We start from the raw sequence: 23965 nt of genomic DNA, 5'->3' as shown, positions 1-23965 counted from the left end.
AGAACTTTAAGGAGCCCAGAGCAACTGTAGTTGAAAGTCACAGTTACCTTAAAATGTCCAACTTGCAACCCCTGCTGACTTCATAACATGATGAGTTTAGCTCCATTGCAAAGTGCATGTTTATGTAAGTGAGTGATAGTGTAGGGCAGGAACTGAAAGCGAGAAGAGATCATCTCCCTCATTCTGTCCTTCTTTCTCTCCCAGAGGACATTTTCCTTTTTCAGCTGTTTTTCTGACTGGCACTTTCTCTCCCCTGTCTCTTCAGTTCTTGCACCCACCCAGGTCCCCAAGGTTACATGATTGTCTTAAGGTCTAACCTCTAACCTCCAACAACCTATCATCTAGGTTTCCATGGAGACGGATGTCATCAGGACCAGTGTGGTGTCTTGGCAGGTTATTTATATCTCCCTGGTCAGAGCCGGTGCCAGCTTACTATACTGGAATGGGGGCTAAAGTCATGCTGCTGGGGGAAGTTCTGGGGAATGTCAGGGGTTTCCGGACTGGGGCTTCCCAGCTGTAGTGATATCATGCCAGGCGTGTCTGAGCAGGAATGGGAATCATCCATCCACATGATCTGTTAATGCAACATTATGTCAGCCAGTGTTGGATATACACTACAACTTGGAAAGTCCTTCAACAAGTAGTCCAACTGGCGGTGGGGGATTTTAGCCAGCTAAAAATGTCTGTGTCCACTTGGTTTAGCTTGTGGGTGTGTTTCCATCTTCTTTGATAAGGCAGGCGTTCACATTTGGGCTAGTTTGTCAAAGATTTCATCAGTTGCAAGATTACAGAGGTAAAAAATGAATTTGTGTTTTAGAATCTGTGTGTATTTGTCTGCTTGTGTGGGAATTCCTGATTGTAGAAGTTTATGGCTTTAGGGCTTTACGTTCCTTGTAATTGAAATAGTTTCCATCTATTGTGGCTTCTTAGAATAAATACTTTTTGGTAACCCTGTGAAGTCACCAGCCCAAATAATAAACTTGCATGTGTTAGTGAAGGATATTTCTGATATGCTTGGTCATTGATGTGAGGATGTCTGTACAGTGGACACTTGAAACTCTTGGGTACTGTTTCTTATCAAGAATCAAAGATGGAGGGAAACATCACTGTCATTGTCAGTGGTGTGTTTGTGTCATCAGCATCTTCATGCATGGCTCAGATTTTATGTCACGTTAGCACTATGTTAGTACTTCAGGGTGAAATAGTATTTATGTTATACTGTTAACTTTTATATATATTAATTCTTTGACTGTTTGTTTTATTCAAAAAAGTTGTTTGACAAGAGGGATTTTTAATGCGCAATGGACAAACAAAGTAAAGCATTTGATTGTATATTAATAAATATATATCACATCGCTAACTTTGAAACAGCAGTCCTACAAGCAGACAACAAAGGGTAGGTTTTCAGAGCAGGTGGAAACTTCTTCTGTTCAGCTTCCTGGCCCGTGCCAAAATGTCAGGAGTCTGGACTGAGACATGATACCCCAATGCATCAACCACAAAGTGATGTTTCTTTGAATTTGCTTGAGTTTGCGATTGTTTTAGGCCGCTTAAGCTTTTCTGAAAAACGTTATCTTAATTATCAAATTACAAGCAAAAAACACCCAAAACACCCCAAAGTGTTCACCAGGTTTTCTTCTTGGATCATCGCAGAAAAAAATGAAATAAAATCTGCAGATTCCGTTGGGGCTTAGTCATGACCTCTTGCTTATAGCAACTCAACAAAAGATGAGTCAGAGAGAGAACGGCAGTTTTATTCTGCTGATGCAGCGATTTTTGGAGTATTCCTTTTATAGCCAAGAGATGTTAGTATGCTTTCTGTTTGTTTAAAGCAGCTGCTTATACAAATAAGGAGTTTAAAATCAAGATCCGCAAGCTGTGAACTAAAATGGGTTTTCAGAGTCTCTCATGTGCTCTGATTTGTTTGTAATCTCCCCCCAGTACTCACCTAATGGTCTGGCCCATGCCCGCTGATGATGACTATGGTGATGTCATGATGGCAAAGAGCTGAAAGCGGCTTTGGTGAGGTGCAGAGTGGGGGGGGGCGAGGATGGTAGAGGTTGAAGAGGTCACGTACAAAAGAATCCACAATAAAAGTAAAGGCAAACACACATAACAAACAAGGACACACATTTTAAAACATACATAGGCGAAAGAGCAGATGCACACTTTTACAAATCCATGATTCTGTGTAGTCCCTCCAGCAAAGAACTGACTGCACACAGGGATTAAGACACACACAGCGGGATGCCAGGGGGGTATCGTCTCACTGCAAAAGCCTCGATCAGATCAGCGCGGTGGTGCTCCTGAGATGCTGACAGGAGGTCATGTGATTGTGTGTGGTGCAGACTGGTCAGGGATTGCCATGATGTAATGGTCACACGCATGCTGTGGCACAGCCTTATGCAGCACAGCATCGCCGTAGACCTGCAGGCAGTCGTTCGTCCTTGTGCACCGCAGCAGCTGCCTGCGCATTGGCTGAATAAACATTTGCCAAGGGATTTCAGAGATTTGGGTAAACAACTGAGGTGCTTGACTATTGGATGGAGTGCTGTTTTACTCCTATCATATGAACTGTTTTCCTATTGGTCAAAAATTCATGTTTGGAGGGATTTAAAGAAGCTTTAGCTTCTGGATGGAGCTTTGAGTGCTCTAGTCTGGTGCTGTATTAGCGGAAGTCTTCTTCAGGGACATTTTGAGTTTTGACATTAAATTAAGTCTCCACTCTCATGGAAGGAGTTAAAACCATTTCCTGGTACAGATGTCAAAATAAGTGGTTCAGCTGACAGGGCAGCACTTTACAGCTATACAGGCAGCAATCACCAACACAAAGAAGTTCTCAGAAATGCAAAATTATCTCTGTACAAGTTCAATAATGTGGATCAGAGAATTCAAAAGAGCTGTCAGTGTCTGGTTATTATTTGTTTAAGCAGGCATGTGAGCATCCACAGAAATTGTTCACTGTATTAGAATGAGGAGTACTAGCATTGTTCTCATGTATATTCATATCCCCAGAGATTTCCAGCTTTGGAGTAGTGTCAATAGGCAAATGTCCTCTTTACAATTGGCTGGAGAGGAGTTGTGTTCATTAGGGTAAACAAGCTGTGCTCCAGAGATAGCAATGAGGCCATTCACCCTACCCTGGCACTTAGCTCATAGTAATACCGGCCTGCCACACACACCGACACACAAGTATCATTCATCCCTTCCGTTCTCTGTTTACTTCAGTGCATCGCTGCTCCACCAGTTCGGGAACACGACTCAAGCCCGAAACAATACAAATGTCCTACAACCTGTCCGGACAGGATCAACAGAGCTCAGTGGTCACCCCTGGCTGTCATTCTCATTCACACTCAGTGGGTTTTTACTCATGCATCCAACATTATGCCCTCTCTGTACTTGTCGCCCGCCCCAAGTAATGATGTCATCTGACAGCCCAGCTGCCAGTAGGCAGCAGACTGCTTATGAAACCAGGCCATTCTATCCCTAAAATTCAGGGGTTGTGCAACTGGAGTGGGAGCACAGTGTGCCTGTGTGTGAGTGTAAGTTTGTATGTGATAGAAATGGTGTGATTATGCAACAGGGTTGATAGCTGCAAATAAAATTCTGAGGAATTTTGAGCCATGTTATTCTGTTGAAGGACAATTTGTGATGCAGTTGAACAAATACACAGAAACACTTGAAAGTCTCAGATCACCTGTGAATAATAGAGAAGTGATGTGTCAAAGTCCTTGGAGTGGCCTGGAAACAGACAGCAGATTAAATGTGCGCCAACCCTGACCTCGACTAGACCGTGTTACACACAGACACACGTGCACATGGTTTGCTGTGATGACAACACTCCCATTGACCAATGAGATAAGCAGTTATCAGAGCTCAGAGGAGTAGCTACATTACAGAAAATTGTGATTGTGTCTCCATGTCTTGTTTGAGCCCACTGCCTCTAGAGCTAAAAGGCCGGTGGTGCTAAAGAGCTTAAGTGGCTAATGATGTGTTGATGGGCATTTATGAGATCTGAGAATTTATTTTTAATCAGTCAAGTGTTCAGTTTCCCGCTGTAAAAACATAACTTTACCGAATAGAGTGCAGTTTAATATTATATCAAAATAAAAGGGCCAGTGCAAAGGAGAGTAGTTGATTAATCAGTTCATAATCATTTATTTATTTTTAACATTGATTAGCTTCAGATCTCCAGTTCAACTTTTTTCCACTACTAATATTTTTTTGCAGATTTTACACCTTGACACAGTCCTCAGAGTTAATATCTTTGTATACTTGCATTTGCTTTTATCTCAGGGTGTTATGCAATAAGTAGTAATGTCTCCAGCAAGTCGACAGACTGGCAGAGATGCTTGAAAATAGAAAACATTCATAACGCATGTAATATTTGTGTCTTTGTTACCTGTAAAGTACATCATGCACTTGCCAAGACTGGAATTAAGTATCACTGTGAATCAGCCTCGTCTGCCTGTTGCACCAGGAGGAGCTCGTGTTTAGGTTTCTACTACTTCTCATCTTTTTAGTAGTTAACAAATATGACCTACTTTTTTGATAATTGGGCTCCTGAACATCCTCCGCTTTCCAGTCCCTTCAGACTTCTCCCCCTCCTTTAAAGAAGTCATGAATAATGAAGCGCTCTTTGCATCATCATTTGTACAGGTAACAATGTTGGCATGTCAGGCCAAGGCATCTGATCCTCTTCCAGTGACATGATGGAAAATGTTGGCTGGTGTTAGCTTTCACCGGGTATGGCTGCAATATTGATGAGGAGGAGGATGAGGCGGTTTTTCCACTGCCTCAACTCCCAGCAGCTCCTCCTCTTGTTCGCTCATCCCGATCATTTGATACAGTACTGTTTGGGGCAGCGAGTGGGCCGACCGGGTAGATGGTCGGGCAAGCCGAATGAGGTGGAGTGGAGAAGGGAAGGGAAGGGAAGAGCAGAGCATGGCGTGCTGCGCATTTTCCATCTGCCATGAAAGTGGAGCAGCTCATTATCACAGAGTGCTGTCTACTGAGTTGACCTGAAAAGACAAGTGCGTGTGTGTAGGTTTGAGGGAATGTACAGATCAACACAATGTGTCCTAGTCAAACATTTCTAGCCTAGTATTTCCATACTCTTATACTTGGTGTTCAAGTATGTAAAGCAAACAAAAAAATAACGAAACAAGCCCTCACATTATATAAATAATGTAGTAGAGGTAACAATAATAAGATGGCAAGGAGGTAAGCAGCAGTGATGTGAGGAGGATCTTGATGATAGTAATAAAACTGATGTTTAAAGGGAAAATACAGGTGTGGTTATCCTGTCTTAAATTGGTCTTTCCTCTCTGTTTGTAGGTAATCATTAGGCCACTTGTGCTTGGGTGTTTGTCTTGGAATCTTAATAGCACAATCAAGGAATAAGGAATAGGTTTTGAAGTAGTGCTTTATTTGAGGTAATCTGCATTTATACATAATCTGAAACCCAATTTGGTCTCAGGAGAAAAAGTTGTTTTTTTTTTTCCTCGCAGGCTGGGAGCAGATTTGAGACCAGGGGCATTGGTCCTTTGTGAGGAAATCCACTTAGTGCGCCTTCTGATGAACATAAACAATTTCCAAAGGGAGAGGATCTAAAAGAGCTTTCTCTGTGTGCATCATCCCCAGGGTTTAATGTCCCAGTTGAGAATTCAGCATGTCAATTTGTGCCTGTGCTTGAGGGCACAACAGAAGCAGTAGCTCTGATATAGGAGGGCAGACAGTGAAAGAATAGGGGGGAGAGAGGATGCAGGCACAGCAGGGAGAACAGAGGAGAGAGTAGCAAAATAAATTTAAAGGGACCTTGTGGACTGGTAATAAAGCCTTTGAGCTTAGATGTCCACCTGAATAAAAAGCTATTTCCAGTTATTGTTGTTGATTATTTCCTTCAACCATCCGCCACACAAACAGGAAAGTAGTGCTTTGTCAGAAAAGATCAAAACTTGAAGCATGTCAAGAAACAAAAATTGCTGAGCATTTGGGATTGAATCTGAAAAAAAAAAAAGAATTATTGCAACTGAATCCAAGGTCCAAGGCCACAAATCTCAGTGAGCAATTTGTAGCTCACTGAGATTTCAGCAGGCTTTACCACTTGTGCCGTGACTGAAAATAACTTCCCTTCCCTCTCTCAGCCATGATGATCGATTTCAAGGTCTGGCTGCAAACCTGTCCAAACTGTAGCTGGCTAAAGAATCTGTTCTCAATAGCCATTTCATAATTTGTACTCCCTCAGTTTGACAGAAACGATACCGTGGAGGGTATAATTGATTACGTGGTGTGTCCTTGTTATGTCTACACCTTGGAACTGCGGGGTGCTGGATGTTGTGTCGCATGTATAACTATAGTGCACGGGTGCCATGGTTAATCAGAAAACAGGTCATCACCTGTTTCAAGCTTTGTTTCAAACTTGGTCCTAAAACAGATGGGGGGCAGGGAGACTGCGAGCTAATTGGGAAATAACTTGTCTAACAGCATCAGCTTAAACATCAGTGTTAAACTAGTTTGCAATTATGCTGCTTGTTGCTCTGTATGTTGATGTATGTGTGAAAATCATTTTGTGTTCTGTCCAAATGTCCCTCCAAGACAAACAAGAGCAATATTGTTTCAGCAACTGCCCAAAAATGACACGTACAAGTGACAAATTACAGAATTATATCTCTTGTCCAAAGGCATTGTGTGCAGAGTGATAACATTCACAGAGAGGAGGTCACTGTGGTGGATGGGTCAACAAAACGTTAGACTTTATACACAGGAATCTGCTGTTTGTTTCTGTTTCCCTGCTGACAGTAACTATTACCATGATTCCCTAAAGGTGTAGTAGTTATTGTAGTTATTGTAGTCATTATTGTTATGTAACAATGATGACTGAGATCTCCAGGCCTTAATAAAGCAGAAATTGTAGCCTCAACTATTATTTTTCTCTGATTGTTAGTCATGCTATTTTAGAAAACAGTTGAACTTTTTACAGGGCAGTGCTGTTGGATCAATAGGGCCATTAAATCAAACACCTAAATATGTTGTTCGTGTGGGCATGGGCTAGTAGTCATTTTAGCCAAGTACAATTAACCATGGCTTTGTCAGACCGAAGTAGCAGCGCTGTCCCATCCCATGGTGTCAGATCATGAAACACCTACTGTACATATCATTCTGGATGTCGTGATCAACAGCATATTTTGTCTATTTCATTTGGAGGATGTACTGCCTGATGTAACACTGCTTTGTGCTCATTCATTTGCTGTATAGGTCATGGTTTGAATTCTGCAGCCCTTTCGTCCACAAAAACAGGACTCATAAATTGACATATTGTTACAAAAACAGCAGCAGGATTTTGTTGTTTTTTGACTTCTATTAACATTTCCGACTGCCACTTTTTCTATTGCTTTACCGTGGAAAAGTAATTAGTTGTTGGCTTCTGGCCAAGAGAGATATCAGTTTCCACTATCTCTGAGCCCTTACGCTCATCATATAGCCCACTTATTCAAGTATTTTTATTCCTTCCAATAAAGTAGCATTACCTTTCCAAATTGCACCATCAACCATTCATCAAAGGACAGGGAATTTGTCAACTAAGCATGACACTGTTCCGGTCTTCGTGGCCTGGTTTGTGTTTATAAAGCCTCAAAGACCAAAGGTGGCAGTGCAGTGACTGTGGCTTAGGGCAAAGTATTCTCTCTTTCGATAGGGCACAGGGTTGATTTGTTGAGTTGTTTTTCTCTGCCTTTGCTTTGGAATATATCACAGGGTTTTCCTATAGTCATTGAAATATCTTATATTAAATGCAACTGCCTGTCTGCAGTCTGCTTTCTCTCAACTGTGACAGTACACTGTGTAGAAGGGAAACTCTTTCTTAAATACTGGTGTTAAAGGAGAAGGGAGGCAGACTGCCTAAGTATGTCTGCTCACTAAATTGCCTGCAGTTACTTGACCTTGTCCACTCCCTCTCAAAACCCCTGGTTATGGATGAGATATTTATGTGGAGTTGGTTTATTGAATATGAGCCCTTTAAACTTTGATGAACACTGGGTTGGGGGGGGGGGATGTGAATCCTGCCTAAGCCTAAAAGCTAAATAACCTTGTTGTGGTAATACAGTATGTCGATAAGCCTTTAAAAGCTCAAGCTATAATCTTCATAACTTAAGAAGCATTAACAATCTACAATAAGCAAAAGATTTCTTGCTGTGGAAAGTTAGCGTTGGTTAAGTTCTAATCTCTGAGTGGGTGTGTGTGTCTGAAAAGGTTAACCCCAATCAGTATGGGAATCATTCTATGTTGAATTGACTCAACAGCTACAGTATGTCCTCAACTAACCTAGTTAATGATGTGCATATTATCCCTCTGCTTCAGTTGCTGTGGACTCAAAGCAGGATGACGATAGCTCTTGTATGTGAGACAAGGGAGAAGCTGAGTCCTAATGTGTGACCAAGCATGCATGCTTGTTGATTGGTGTGGTAGTAAGTGGGTGTGCCTGCTGTTTGTGCTGTGTCGATGCAGTAATGTTGGCTTATGAGCAGCAAAATGCTACAGTATATTCTTGTGTTAGACAGATTGAACTTTGCTATCTTAACCTTCTCATTGTCAGGACTGCACATGTGCTCCTTTGCTTACCAGTTCCCCCTCTGGTTGAACATGAGCTCTTGAACTCCCACAGTCTTACTCACACAAAAACACACACTCTGTAGAATCTCCTCTTCCTAATTGCCCCCAGGTGCTCACTGGACCTTGGAGTCCACTCACTCAGCACTTAGAGTTTAGCCACTCGCCTGTGTCGGGGCATGACAGGCTTACGACCCCATACGTCCCAAAAGCGACACCACTTCAGTGCAACACGTTAACACTTATGTCTCCCCTACAAGTGCAGTGTGGTGAGCCATAGCACTGAGGCAGGTAACGACATTAGCTTCTCTGCAGTCACTCTGGCCACAGCTTGTTGTTTGTGATATAATTTCCCTTTCAGTAGTGGGTGTATGGTGAATATGTGTAAGGCAGCGCTAGCAACTACACCCAGGAAATGAGTTGAACAGGATGAGCAAGCAGGAGAAAACTGAACTTCCTATTTGTTAGAATACATACATTTTCAGGGAACTGTTGATGAAACAGTGATTCCACTGCAGTTCACTGGGTACATTGTACACGTAAAAACTTTATGGCTGTAGTCAAGCATTATAGTTTCAATAAAGTGTGTTTTGCTCCTTGTCATATTGAATTAATGGCTTTTTTTTTTTTTTGCACTTGACCCTGAGAAATACAAGTGTGTGCACTTGAGAGCAGAGTATTATAATTCATTTCTGTATTTATATAAATGTATGCATGTGAAAGTGTCCACATCTATTGTATAATTCCATACTCAACAGCATGTACCATTAACAGCTTTTAAAATAACTGCACGCAGCTGAAACACGCAGCAAACAGGAAGTCAAAGCAAAGCCTTTGGTTTCACTTCCATTTAAAAAAAAAAACAAATGCATCTTTGTTTAAGGTTTGCATTTGGCTATATTTGCAAAAAAAAAAAAAAAAAACTGCAACAATAAACTTCACTGTTTTGCAGTCACACACGGAAATGTAAGACAAAGTGCCCACAAGATAAGTAATCTTCAAAAAAGTCAATGGCTATATACCGTTTAATGTTTCATAACCACAAACTGGTGGAGCAATAGACAGTGGTTGCACGTGGTAGGCACCATAACTGCATGGGGCTGTGTGCATGTGTAAAGCACAGTGCAGCTATAATTACAGCATGCATGTTTGTGCAGCAGTCTCTCCCTAAGTCCATCAAACATTTCTTTCAGTGAACCACCATTGTGTTGCCTTTCATCAAATAAGTATAAAAGTATACAGGATGTAGCAACAGGAGCTCAGTGTTTGCAGTGTTCACTTAGGTAAAGTTCATACATTTTCACTGGTGACACTAATTTCTCCACTGTGTGTTTGTGAGAGAGTGATAGAGAGTCAAAGACTGGAGTGTCTGATGGTGGAGCACCTCGCTGTGTGTGAAGGTCTGTGTTTGTCTGTCTGTCTGCCTGTTCTATAACGTATGTGTCCACTGTAGTATTCCATATCATGACTGAATCCAAGTGCTCTTTATGTGTGTTTGTGTCCATTGTTTTTGTTTTGCTACCTCTCTGTGTGTTTCTCAGATATTTTCCCTCTTCAGTGTTTTCTCTCATTCATCATCCCTCTTTCTGTTCCTTCACTTTTCTCACCTCCCTGCATCATCTCTCCCTTTTTCCTCCTGCTCCCTCCCAGTGTATGCATTCTTTAACAACAGGGTACATGCGGTAGACAATGACCTTGCCAGCAACCTGAAGCTTGTCAAGCTAAGAGCAAGAGAGACAGCATGATAGCTGGGTTAAATTGACACAGTCCTCTGGAAAATTGGCCTAATCTTGTAGAAAATAGATGTGTCCAGCAGGATGCTCTCTCTCAGACACGTGGGCGTCATTGTGAGAGAAAGAAAAAAGAAAGTGTGAAAGAAGAAAGGCCTCTTTATTAAATTGTGTTATCTTTGGTGTATAAAACACATTTTGTCCATTTAAAGAACAAAGGTGTGTTTCTTGATAAATTTCTCCAGCTTCAGAGAGGGCAAAGTGAAGCTAAGTGCCATTCTTCAAATGCAGCTTGTTTATTATTGCACGGAATAGATCTATGTGCAATAATAGTTTCTTTAGATAATATACTAACCAACTAAGAAACAAAGACTGGCTGTTTGGAGGAGAACATAATGGCTGTACAGTTAGTCTGAAAAACAAATGATGAGGCTGCTAAAAAAACAGGTCATAGTAGCCCACTGGCCACACAGGATAATTACAGCAGAAAATAAATTAAGTCCAGAGAAAATTAATTTGGCAAGAATGCTATTGTCCACAATTAAAAGAAAAAAAAAAACTCTACTGGCCAATTTGCATTCATTTTTGAGTTGGTCCCTCACTGCATCAACTTCCCATCTATTGCCATGTCTCCAAGTCTTTATTAAAGGATCAGGAGGCAAGGAAAACCTCAGCGGCATCAGCCACGCTTCATCATACAAGTTTTTTTGAGAATTTTGGATGCTAGTCATATCTATTAAGAGACCATTAGAAATAGTCATTCATATCCATTAACATCCTTCGTGGGCAGTCCAACTCCAGTATGCTGAAGATGAGATATCTGCAGGATTTTAATGGACTTATAAAAGCATTCATTTTAATTGTAACCACATAACTTTGAAAGAAACCTGAGAGCATTCTATTGACAAACGTTCCAAACAATAAATGCTATGCCAGCATTACAGTGCTCGCTAAAGTAGAAAACCTTAACAGAGAAACATAAACATAGTGCATGACCTACAGTATGACATGCTACATAACTCACAGGAAAATATTTTAGGCTCCTGTGGTTTTACAGAAACAAATATTGTGCCTCCGAAAGGTCAGCGTTTGAGCATTTAGAGAAAAACGTGGTGGTTTAGATATCACACAGTTCTTTACTCATACAAAAACATCAGTAAACCTTAGTACATTTAACAATGATTACAGCCCTCAGTATTGATGGTAAAAACAAGGTTTGCCATTATTTTATTTTGGAAATTTCCTGATTTTATTTTGGAAATTTTCTGTCTGGTGTAAAAATTGTGCCAAATAAATCATATGGATCAATGGATCCTCTGTGGCAACCCTTAATCGGGAGCAGCTGAAAGAAAAAAAATTGGAAATTTTCTGATAGCACATGTGTTGTAGCTGTAAAGAAAAGTTTTAGTTTTTATTTTCATTCTTTTTATTTCCCAAAACAGAGAATGTAGCTGGATTTGAAAGATTTTTTCCCTGCCCAGGATGTGTTTTGGTACAAATAATTCAAGCAAAGTTTAGACATCTGGCAGGTGGTTTGCTGTGTACTTGGTGCATGATAGAAAGAGGCACAGTGAGGGATGAACATGGAAAAAAAAAAAACATAATCAGAGATAAAATAAAAAGAGATGAGGGGAGGCTGGATAAATATGCAGAGCCTAACTGACAGGGGCAAGGATAAACAAGTTTGTATGCATGATAGAGAGAGTGAGATAAAGGGGCAGATGGAGAGAGAGAGAGAGGGAAGCAAATTCAGTGACATCACTAGAGTTGGTTTGTGTCAGTTTGCATGTGGTGAAAGTAGATGTGAGTGCACTGAAGCGAACACTGGGTAGAAGGAGAGGGGCTGAGAGCAAAGTGGTGACGTATTGTAATCTGGAATACTGAGAAGCCCAGCTGTGCAGAATCTGGACACGGCAAGGGCTTATGTTACGTCACACAAACGCTCACGCACACACATGCACAAAAGCACACACACAGCCTGTCGTGAGTCCTGAAGGAACACAACTGTCACTAGGCAGAAAGGTCAGGAGGGTTAACACAGCTGTGTGTATGCTGTGTGTGCACTTTCTAGTCCGTTTTTATATACAGTTTCTTCACTATCAAATACAATTAAATATTAAGGCTTGCTTCACCTACCATCTCCTCCCGACCCATTTCTCTGAGTCCTCCTCTTCTTCTCTGCTGCTATGTAACCTGGGAAGGACTCAGTAATGCCAGATGGAGACGTGGTCAGCCTCATGCCGGGATCCACAGTGCAGGATGGGTGAATTACACCCCACTCTCTGGCAGCAATTTACCAGGGGCGAAAATAACTCTCTTGGACTAGAAATATGTTTCTAAGATTACAGTATGTTTCTAATGCACCTCCACCCAAAGGACTGATGGCACAATCGCTGCAAAGAGTTGGAAAATACCTATTTCTAGCTCCATGGCCATATTTGGCAGTGACCTCAGGAAAAGGAAATACCTCTACCCATGTCACCCTCCCTTCTTGGCTAGTTATTTTTGACCTTCCCCCTTAACCCCAAGCTCTTTTGTACTCTTTCTGATAAACAACAGAGGGCTTAAAAAAACTCTAAATGAAATGACTTTTATGGTCCGAAGAGGCTCAGGCATCCCAGCTTCAGAGATGAGTGTTAAGATGCTGTCATGTGCTGTACATGAGAGCATTTCCAGTGGCCAAGTTGAGGCTATGAAAGAAAGAAACAACTATTAAATTATGAATCCTTTGTTCATGAAGGTGATAATCTTTTATCCTTAATCTTTTTGAAATAGATGGATGGATTTGAAATTGTTTTGGAGACTTGTTGATTCAATGTTTGACCATGTTGGAAGAAATTGCACTACATTATACAGAGAGCTGTTTCTCTTATTGGACTATTGTATTAGACAGAATTAGCTTTAACTACGTGTAATTACCCTGTGACCCTAAAGAGGAATAAGCGGGTATAGGTGATGGATAGATAGATGGATGGGTGTACCTAATAAACTGGATAGTATTTTGTGCCAGCCTGATTGATTTGTCCCATTCCAGTATACCTGGCGGTCATTTGTAAGACCTGACAAAAATGTTGGAAAAGAGCTTGATCATATGAAAAGCAGGTCTTGTGATGGATGTCTCGGAGAGTAGTTGTCTTGGCCTGACATTGTAGCAAATGACCTGTGCATCCCCCAGTGTCATTTTCAGTTGAGACAGAAGCTGCAGAGAAATTTAAATTTTTGACACTGTGAAGAATTATGTTGTATGAGGAGCTATTTCTAATAGTTAATTTACAGTAGCTGCATTAAACACACTTCCACCATTATAATCATTTACGTGTATTTTTTGTGACTGTATCTATAGAACTATGTGTATTACTAACGTATACTACATACTACGTGGTAACATTGCATAGCAAAACGTTTTTGCTGATGTGTGCAAACTGTGTGCCATCAGATTTACAATATTTGTGGATTTTTGTTCCATGATGCATGGTCCCACTAACAAAGCTCCTTGCATAGCGCAGGGCTGATATCAGTCTGAGAGTTCCATATACTAAGTCGAACGATGACAGAATCTGCATACTTTTTATAGGCCAGAATCTAATACAATGATGTGACGCTTCATTTATTCCTGTATTGGATGTTCTTATGGGTGTGTTAACTGCTAACCACAAGATTAAACAGTTTCAGTCCACTTCAGAGGACAGAAGTGGGCACTGGATTCTTGGCATGGTGCTGGGCTCATTTCACTGCCTCTCCAGCATTACATCCTACCACCTCCTCCCCATGAGTGGGTACAGAGCTGGGAGGCCAGCAGAGTTGGCTGGTGTTGGTGATAAAAGGGCGCTATGCTGTCTTCACTTCACACCTGACTGACACGCCTTTATATTGTGCTACAGCAAGTAGTCTTACCAGGTCTACCTTAGGAAAGCAGTCATTTTTTTTACTAAATATATTTTAACTGTTTAGCTGAAACATTATGCAACTGAAGATTAGCATTTGTCTTTAGTCACACTTGCAGCTCTGTGAGGTTGAATTTGGTCTACTGTACATATTTTAGTCCGGAATAAGATTACCATTCCTACAGCCACAGCACCAGCTCACTCAATATTAACAGTTGTACTGTCAGTCAGTAGCAGCGTGATAACCTGTTCCCAGAGACCGTTAAATAACATGGTACACTGTGTTCCTGTTCCTGAACATTCAGGAGATTCTGCCTCGGGATCCTTAAATTATCCCTTATGGAACTTTGTATATTTGTAAGTGAACAATACGATTTTGTTCCTCTGGGACAAACTTCATCTTAATCACTCACCATTATAAACCATCCATCGTCAGCCTGTTTTGTGCTGCATCTCTCCTTGAATCTTCAGCAGGAACTAAAATTCTGAAGTTGGGAGTGTTTTCCAAAATGCAACCCTCACAGTGCGGTGTGTGACTATTTCCTGTGCATTATCAGCACTTCCTGTCATTAGCAGGACATCAGGATATGATTGAAATAAATGGATGTGTGAGTGCTGTTGACATAGACAGAGACGGTAAGGTCATTATTGCTTTGCCCAGAGGAGAAAGACCTCTCTCAGGTCTCTTAAGTGCTTCTGCTTCTACTTTAACCTCAGCTGAATCCGCTTGTCACCGCTGGCCGTCTGAAAGACAGACTCCATCAAAACGAAAGTGGTATTGAGATGTGTCAAAGTCACAGCAGGAGATGCCTGTCATGTTAGAGAGCTCTGATAGGCCAGTGTCAGGGGGAATCACACTCACTGTCCTTGTCAAGCATAAGAAGATCTGAAGCAGTTTATCTTTAGTCTAAACATAATCTGGCAGGATTCCTGGATTCGTCTGAGACCTCAATGAATGCAGACATTTAGTTTCAAAAAGTTTACAGGCACAAGTGAAAGCAATTCCTCAAATCGCAGTGGCGGCTGCTGCTGTTGGAGGTTTATGACTGCAACATTGCCATACGGACACCATGCTTGAGCCCACAGCAGTCATGCTTGACTGTGTTTGCGCTCGCAGGCTAGCTGCTTGCTCACATACCATAATTAGCGTAATGAGTTATTTATAGCCAGCTGTGGAATTAGCCGTGGAATTGCCAGGCAGCCTCAGGGCTGATTAAGCCACATGCCAATCAATTATTTATGGCTTCCTGGAGAAGAGTAGCTTGTCCTCTTTTGTATCCAGAACCATGGTGACACAACAGGAAGCAGAAAGCCTGTGGAGAGGAAGTAGACCCTGTGATAGAATCAGCTGTTCTATCCCTGTCTGCAACGTCCCCTCACTCACACACAACCGGCGCCCTAATCGAAACCACACTTTTATTAGGAGCCCTCTATGAACCCTCTGCACCCAATGAAAGGTGTTTATGTTCTGCATTAGACAGAAAATAAATAAACTGTAAGGATGAAAGAAGATTATTCTCAGTTGGCAAGAGGTAACTGACTGAACAAAGCATAGGAAATGTGCTTTTCATTGATATCGCAGTCGGTGGGACTTCAGGGTCAGTGGGGCTTCAATTTCACACTACCAAATTATTTTAGCAGTGAAAAGTCCCAAAGTGTAATGTAACATATTCTATGCATTTGTGGTCATGAAAGAAGAGCAGAAGATCTTCCACAGTAAAAATTGTAATTCCCCTTTTCCTGTCACATCATGGCTGCCACAGGCTTCTTGTGAGTAAGAGTGAATCACCGATTTGTCAATCAGGCAGCCAAAGCACCACAGTACTTTTTTAGGTTAGAGAACAGAACAGGCTGCAAAATCAGACTCAACTGAGAAATATTCTTTGGGATAGACTAAGCAGCAAAAGTCTTTAAAACTCCTATGCTTTACCTTTGTCTGTTGCTCTCTTCATATGTACTCCTCTTCATGTCACCTAACAAACACACAGTGTCCCCCACATTAAAACAGACACACCAACCAGACATATAGTAACAATCGAGAGAAAGTGGGCGTAGCCTGTTCTTTTCATCTTAAACAGTAATGGTAAAGTAATGTAAGTCTACCCCTCTGCGTGTCAGAAAGGGCAGAGTGGTGCTTTGAAACGAATTTCAATCAGTCTGACTCACTCCTACACAGCTAGTTTGCTTCTGGCTGTGTGGGAGGCCCACAGGACATTGCCATGGGCTGCATCTACACAGATCTGCCACCCAAATTGAGTCTTAACTCTAAAATCCTTAGTTTGTCCTCATCCACTTTTCTCTACTTAGATAAACTTAGTCCCTACATAGATGGCTGTGCTGCAAACTAATTGGTTAATTCATTCTTAAGATGAATTGTTAATGGATTTTTTTTACATAACTGAGCATACAGAGATGACCCAAAGTACCCCCATTCTTTCTGAGATTTAGTATAAGTAGTTCAAAACACACACTCCCATGTGTATTTTTTATCACTTCATCTCTCCTTTTCTCACTTTTGCGCATTATTCCTCACTAGACGTTACATTCATCATCACAGTTGTTCTGAAAGAACATCTGTTTGCCCAGAGACTCGTCAATCCCAGCATGCCTAGCTGTTTCCCAACCTTGGCTATGTGTCTTTTTCCTGCCTGTTTTCCCTGTTTGGAGACCAATCGTCACTTTCTCATTCACAGTATTTATAGAGGGGATGTACACAGAGTTGATACACAGATGAACATGTACTTCCAGTATGATGACTCAGACCTACATTTAAATACACATATTCTTCCAGTACGAAAATACCTCTGAAGAAAGGCCCACACACGGAAATACACACAAATATGAATACAAGTCCAGGATAACTTTACTGGGAATTCATGAACACATATAGTTTATTGCCAAAACTTTAAAAGACCATTGTGTCTGTGAGTACTCATACATGTACAAAAAAAGAGAAGATCCATATCTCCAATAATGAATGAACGAATAAGGTTTGTCATCACAGGAAGGTGAAATAGTTACTGATGCTGAGTTTATAAAAAAGAAATGACGACCATCATTTTGGCATTTATTCCACATACAATACAACACTATTTTTAGGGACACAGTTTATTTTTCTTGGATTTATATTGACATCAACCACTAATTCACTGAAAACTAGAGTAAGAAATATTTTTAATGTAGTCCTGGCACATGGACTCTTAAGAGCCAACTGGGGCTTAGGCACCTGGTCCATTGCTTTCCTTGAGCCTATATGCAGCATATAGTAGACCTGCACCTGTTAGGCTTGTCTATCTGTCATGGCGCTTTGCAGCCACTCTGCTTCGTTCTTTGTGAACGTATGGGGCTTTATGTTTACATTTTGTATTGAGGACTTTGCAAGTCTTGTCTGCTCTTACCATGATGCCCAAGCTCCTTCGTGTGGAGTTTACATTAACTAGACCAGTAGTTGGAAAGTTGCTGGTGTTTGTTTGCAGTACTGTATGCAACAATAGCCTGAGAACATGCCAGTTTTAGTTTAAGTTATTGTACTAACAGACCTACATTTTTACTTTTTCTAGTTGATCATGCATGATGTTTATTATCCTTATTTGGTTTTATTTGCTTTAGGTTCTCTGTGATGTTTTTTGTGCAGTTACCTGTCCACTGTTGACACACATACAAACACACATGCACACACTGCTTGGCCGATGCTTGATTGATGTTGCTGACAGGCAAATGATTGAACTGTCTTGTTATTTCCATCTCTTCCCTCTGTCTCCTCTTTTTTGAAATTATAATTATAACAAAATTAAACCTAGGCAGCACAGTGGATGAGTGGTTAGCACGCCTCACAGCAAGAAGGTCCTGGGCCTTTCTGTGTGGAGTTTGCATGTTGCATAATTACTCTGGTTTCCTCCCACAGGCCATAAACATGTATGTCAGGTTGATTGGTGACTCTAAATTGCCCATAGGAGTGAGTGTGTGGTTGTTTGTCTCTATGTGGCCCTGCGGTGGACTGGTGACCTGTCCAGGGTGTACCCCTGCCTTCCACCCAAAGAGAGCTGGGATAGGCTCCAGCAGATCCCCGTGACCCTGGTTAAGGAATAAACAGGTACAGATGATGGATGGATGGATGAAATTAAACCTATTCAATGTACTGTCATGTGACCAAAAGAAGCAAGAAAACCTTATAAACTTCTATTTAACCAGATTAACACGCTTATTTATTAGATGTTTAATATGGTTGCAGGCATTTAATTTATCATATTTGCTTTTTTGCCCAACTGAACATTAGGTGTGCCTCACAGGGCTCCACAGACCATTTCTAGCAATTTAGCCTCAGTTAATTACTGATCAATAACCACCCAGACAGCTATAAAAAAGCTAGTGGGCACACACAAACACAAAATTACACATATATAAAAGCACACATTCCTCCTGCTTGTAGTGTGCAATTAAATCCATCATAAAGGTTCCAAGGCAAGTGTATAATAGGACCACACTATCTCTGCAGTTACTACACGAGCCAAGCAAGTCTGGTTCTCATTACAGAGAGACCTTGTAGGAGCTACCAGCCCTACACACACGCATATACACACACACACTGTAATATACTTATGGCTGACTTCTCACTAATTTGAGACCTGGTTAAAAATGATTTTGGGTGGAAAATGCTCAGTGTCAGCATTTTACAGCTTGTAAAATGTCCTCTGAATTTCTGCATGAGCAGCTGACATGCATGACATGCATAGAGGGAACAGACATACTATTACATACTGTCTACTGTGTATTTCAGCAGGCACGATGTTATTGCAGAGGCTGCAGATGAGATTTCTTATTAGCCCACTAGTTACACTCACACAGATGCACACATCAATATAGATGTAGCCTTTCTACATTAGAGAGAAAATACAAACTAAAATTGTTGACTTGTTGACCATCCATGCACACTTACACTTATTGGGCGTAAATGTGAAATAGCCAAGACAACACACACATCTTGTAATGCATTTGAGGTGGAATGTGAGTAGCTCTGTTCATTTCCTTGGAAACGGCAGGCTGGCCAGCAGTGGTAGCGGCTCTGCAGAGTAATGATGTTATCACTGGACTGGGGTCAGTTCAGGGCAGACCCCCACAGACCTACTGTACACACTCTCAAACACACACATAGGCATGCTAGCTAAACACCTATATTTTTTATCTTGGTTTGAAAACACATTTTAGTCAGACATTTTAAATATTCCAACAAAGAGTCTGGTACATAAAGACTAATAAAATCAAGCAATTTAAATATGTCATCTTAGAGTCTGGGATATGGGGATTAACACCTACTAACCTACTACTTTCTGACTCTTTAAGAGTTGACTGGTTAATTGAGAAACTAATCAGCAGTGTACGAATGTAAATTTATGTTATAGAAATATAGTATGAAAATATTTGGCATGTTTGTATATGTTAACATCCAATTACAGTCTATAGAGGTCTGTAATATTTATTTGCCATGTATCGGATTCTTGTAAGAACATGTCTTTAAAATACACACACTCGGATGAGCATCATCGTACAACGTGCATCTGCTGAAGTGGAAGAAACTTGTCTACACCCCCCAGTCCCACAGCTGCACCCCTGTCGTTACCAGTTCTCATCTCTGATTTCACCACAGGGGAGACAAAAATTGGTGATTGTTGTGGTTGTGGTCAAATCACATTCGATTCTCTCAATTCAGAATGTAAACCGAAACTGGTGTTTATTTGCTACTCACAGGGGCGTTCATATTTGATTATACTGCATCAAACTGATCTAGCCTTCATCCCTTCAGTTTTACATTCCTACATCCCTTTTTTTCTTCAAATCGACACTGTTTTAGTCACGGTGGTTGAGTTACACCAACCCAGACATGCTTCAACCAGCTGTTTCTCTCCTTCTTTCTTACTCACGCCTTTTTTTTTTCTCGTTTTCTCTCTCTCCCCATTCCTGTTAGCAGTGGCCTTAGCCTCATCGTCATACACAGTGTGAAATACAGTAAATACGTTTTACAGAAGCTCAATGAATTAAGGTAATGTTTACAGAATGACATCTGTAACCCTTACTAGATGGATCGCTAAAAATTTTGCACAGACAATGTTGCATCTGTTCATGCTACCTGGGCAAATCGGCGACTGCTTGTGTCATTCCATTGAGTTTTGTATCGCAGTATCCATAGTATTTCAATCATTTTCCTATAGTATTAGAAGTATAAATGTTTGTGGACAGTGGATTGTTTGCTTAAAGTACGTCTCCAGGAAATTATATTGAGTCAATATCCTCATGAGGAATAAAAGCAAGTGTGTTTGTGTGAAGTATTCAGAGCCCACTAAGTGCTCCTGCTTATTACATGTGTTGTCCTTTTGTGTGTGTGTGTGTGTTGGAAGGGTAATGTTAATAAGCTGCGAGCATGTGTCTCTTAGTTATTTATAAAATGTTTTGCGCTCTGGTATGCTCAGCTCCTCCCGTATCCTGTTACATTTGTGTGCACGTCTGTATTTAGATACAAATAACTACTTAATATGGAAGCTGTTAGTCTTGATAATTAACTATTAGTTCATTATTTCTTATCTAAGTAGTGTAGTGAGTGTGTGTGTGTGTGTGTGTGTGTGTGAGAGTTGTGAATTAGTGATGCTGCTATTCATTTTATCACAAGGGTTACATCCTCTCTACAGTCATGCTACTTCCTGTTGTGTTGGCATGACAACGCTGCATACAATGAAAGGACGAGCTACTCTCCTCCTTGACGCCATAAGCTGTTTGTTGTCTTAAACCTCATCACATGGAAACGGGACAAAGTGATAAACACACACACACACACACACAGATATTTCCACTTACAATGACAAAGAGCAGTGACCACACACACATTTGCTCTGTTTCCGTTCAGGTAAAAATACTCATGTATAACATCATCATCATGTATAACAAATACAAATACAGCACAAATGACATTGCAACACAAGAGACCATCCAGTTACAGGTTTATATGATCAGTTAAGCCATGCTGGCATGTCAGGCGTGTCAACTTACTCAAAAAAGGGTCACTATATTGAGATATTCTCCAATCACATCACTGTGGATTACCAGATGCAGCCACAGCCCATCAGGACATTAGATACTGAAAATTAACTGAAGGATTTGGTAACAATAAAAACACTTTTCATGATGTGTCTAACAGAACCAGATCAGAAATTGCAGTATTTCATGCGTCAGCGTATTAGTTGTGCTCAGCATCTGAACCCTGCTGGAGTTTTGGTCTTTTTGAAAACAGAAAACTTGTGATTTTTGAAGGCTGGAATTCACAGGCAATCTGTTTCGCTCATTTGTCGAAACTTTCAGTCGTGTGTGAATGTGAAAGATTGCACAGAACAGATCGAATATTTCACACAGAATAAGGAATTATCTGTTACTCATCCCAGCATGACAACACACTCAGACAACCACTTAAAGCCCCTTTTATTCTTCAAGTATTACAGTTTTTTCCAGTTATTGCTCCAGCAGAGTCCACTAGCGCAAGACCTGGTTGTATATTGTGATGATTCATGTTGATAGAATCATTACCAGATATGAACTAGGTAGTCACTCTTGACGTATTTATATTTTGCTTCACTGCTACCATGAAAAATCCATGCGTATGGGGGAGGGTGAGTTATTTGACTGACTGTACTGAGGTGGCTGTGCAGGGAGCAGTTAAGCTCAGGGATGTTAAGCTGTCCCTTACTATTGAAATGAAATGACCTGCAGGGGTAAGCAGCAGAATTTCTGTATCTGTATGTCTGTGTATTTCAGTGTGTTCGGCTCAGTGGGTATATGCCGAGGCTGCATGAATATACTCATTTACGAGCTGCGCTGCTGTCATATTTCATGTATTTAGATTTAAACAAAATTCTCCCATTCCAATTTTATTCACACCTCTCATGGCCCATGCACATCTACCCACAATTCAGCTGGTGTTTTCATCTGAGGAGAATTCGACCCAAGGTCGCCGACACCGTCGGTGGGTGATACTGCCTATGATGACTCATCAATCACTGTCAGTAGTTAAACCTCCAATCATAGGGACGTTGCCAGTGTCACGTTCAGTCTGACTGATGAGAGAATTTTTCATCCTCCTGTCTAATCAGACCTAAGATGTCAAAATATCTCTCTTACCAAAATATTTCATCTTTCAAAGGCTTTACCATTTATACCATTAGGGGACATTTTCAGACAAGTTAATTTCTATACTGCACAGAAAGTATAGGTTCACACTTTGTTTCAGAAGGTCTTCACCACACATCAAAGATAAAGAGAACACACATGGAGACCTGCAGTGTTGGTGTCAGTACTAATTATTTATATTGTTTGTTGACCTTTTCTTGACTTTCTGAGCATCCCATGTGTATGAGAACCACATACACCCAATAAACACTCATGTATGTTTGAAGAGCGGAAAGCAAGGAACACTTGATAATGGTCACACTATACCACACAGGTTTACCAGGTGCCATAACAACTACAATCTGGGGACTGCTGTAAACTGTGGTTACTCCAGATGATTTCTGTTTTGATTGTAGTAATTTAGAGAAGTACAACTCTGGCTGTTGGAAAACAGGGTCAGTCATTTCCCTGCCTTTTTGATAGTAATACTTTGGTTGCAAACTCAACCACCACCTTTATTTATGTTAACATTTTAACCTATAATTTAGAATCAACAGTAGGTGTATTCAGGTGCACCTTATATATGCTGACAATTGAAGTACCAGAATGGTTGGTATTAATTATATATTATCTGATGTGCTAATCAGAATCATTACCATCTATTTTCAAGTTTTGGCAAATCTACCACCATGTATATGACTTGAATTTGTGAAACACTGATGCTTAGGCCATACTAAAATCCTGGGATGATACCTTCCTGATATAGTATATTTCCCAGATTCAATTCTAGTATCCATGGTATCTGTACACAGAATTCACATATGCATGTCAACACATCATCAGTTTCTTTGTATTTGCTTTTTGTGTTGCTGATCAAAACATTAAGGTTAAAAATCCTTTAGTTTAGATAAGTGTCAGCTATGTGCCTGAGATGTCACAGTCCTCCTCCACAGCTTCCTCTGCTGAACATCACAAGCTTTTTGTGAATGATTGTCATTGTTACTGCTTGCTTTTTATCTACCGAGCTGTAAATGTATCCGCTTGTTCTCCCCATCTCTCTGTCCTTTTCTCCGATAGTCACGCTCAGTCTGTACCAACACCTAGATTGCTGAGACTGACTCATGATTCATATGCTCACATGGTATTATGCTTCCAGTGCATGATCGATTTCCTGGCAGATTTGTGCCCACACACCCACAGCCAAAAGCTTTGCTATGTAATCACACAAAGTATGTTGGAAATCCTCTTTACTTTCACACCTAAAGGCCCACTCACCAATGACATTGCCTCTGCTTTTGTGTTCCTGCAGAAATCAATCGACAGCCACTTAGAAGTGACGCGGTTCTAATTAAATAAGTGGAGAACATCCATTAAAATAGGGGAGGGGAACGAGAGAGGCAAGAGGAGAAAAGTGAAGGGGTTAGAGTGCAGAGTGCATGGAAGTCTATCCTTTCAGGTCTCTGACTAGTGTGGCTGTGAATCAGTTGCCCTCTGAAACACACCAACTCCTGCCTGCATGCAGATACACACATTCACACACATGACTAAGCATGCTATTGTTGTTGTGACTGAGAATGATCTGCGCTAGTTCACTAG

This window comes from Mastacembelus armatus, chromosome 23, assembly GCF_900324485.2.
Source record: "Mastacembelus armatus chromosome 23, fMasArm1.2, whole genome shotgun sequence".
In the NCBI taxonomy this organism is placed as follows: domain Eukaryota; kingdom Metazoa; phylum Chordata; class Actinopteri; order Synbranchiformes; family Mastacembelidae; genus Mastacembelus; species Mastacembelus armatus.
This window is presented reverse-complemented; position numbering follows the sequence as displayed.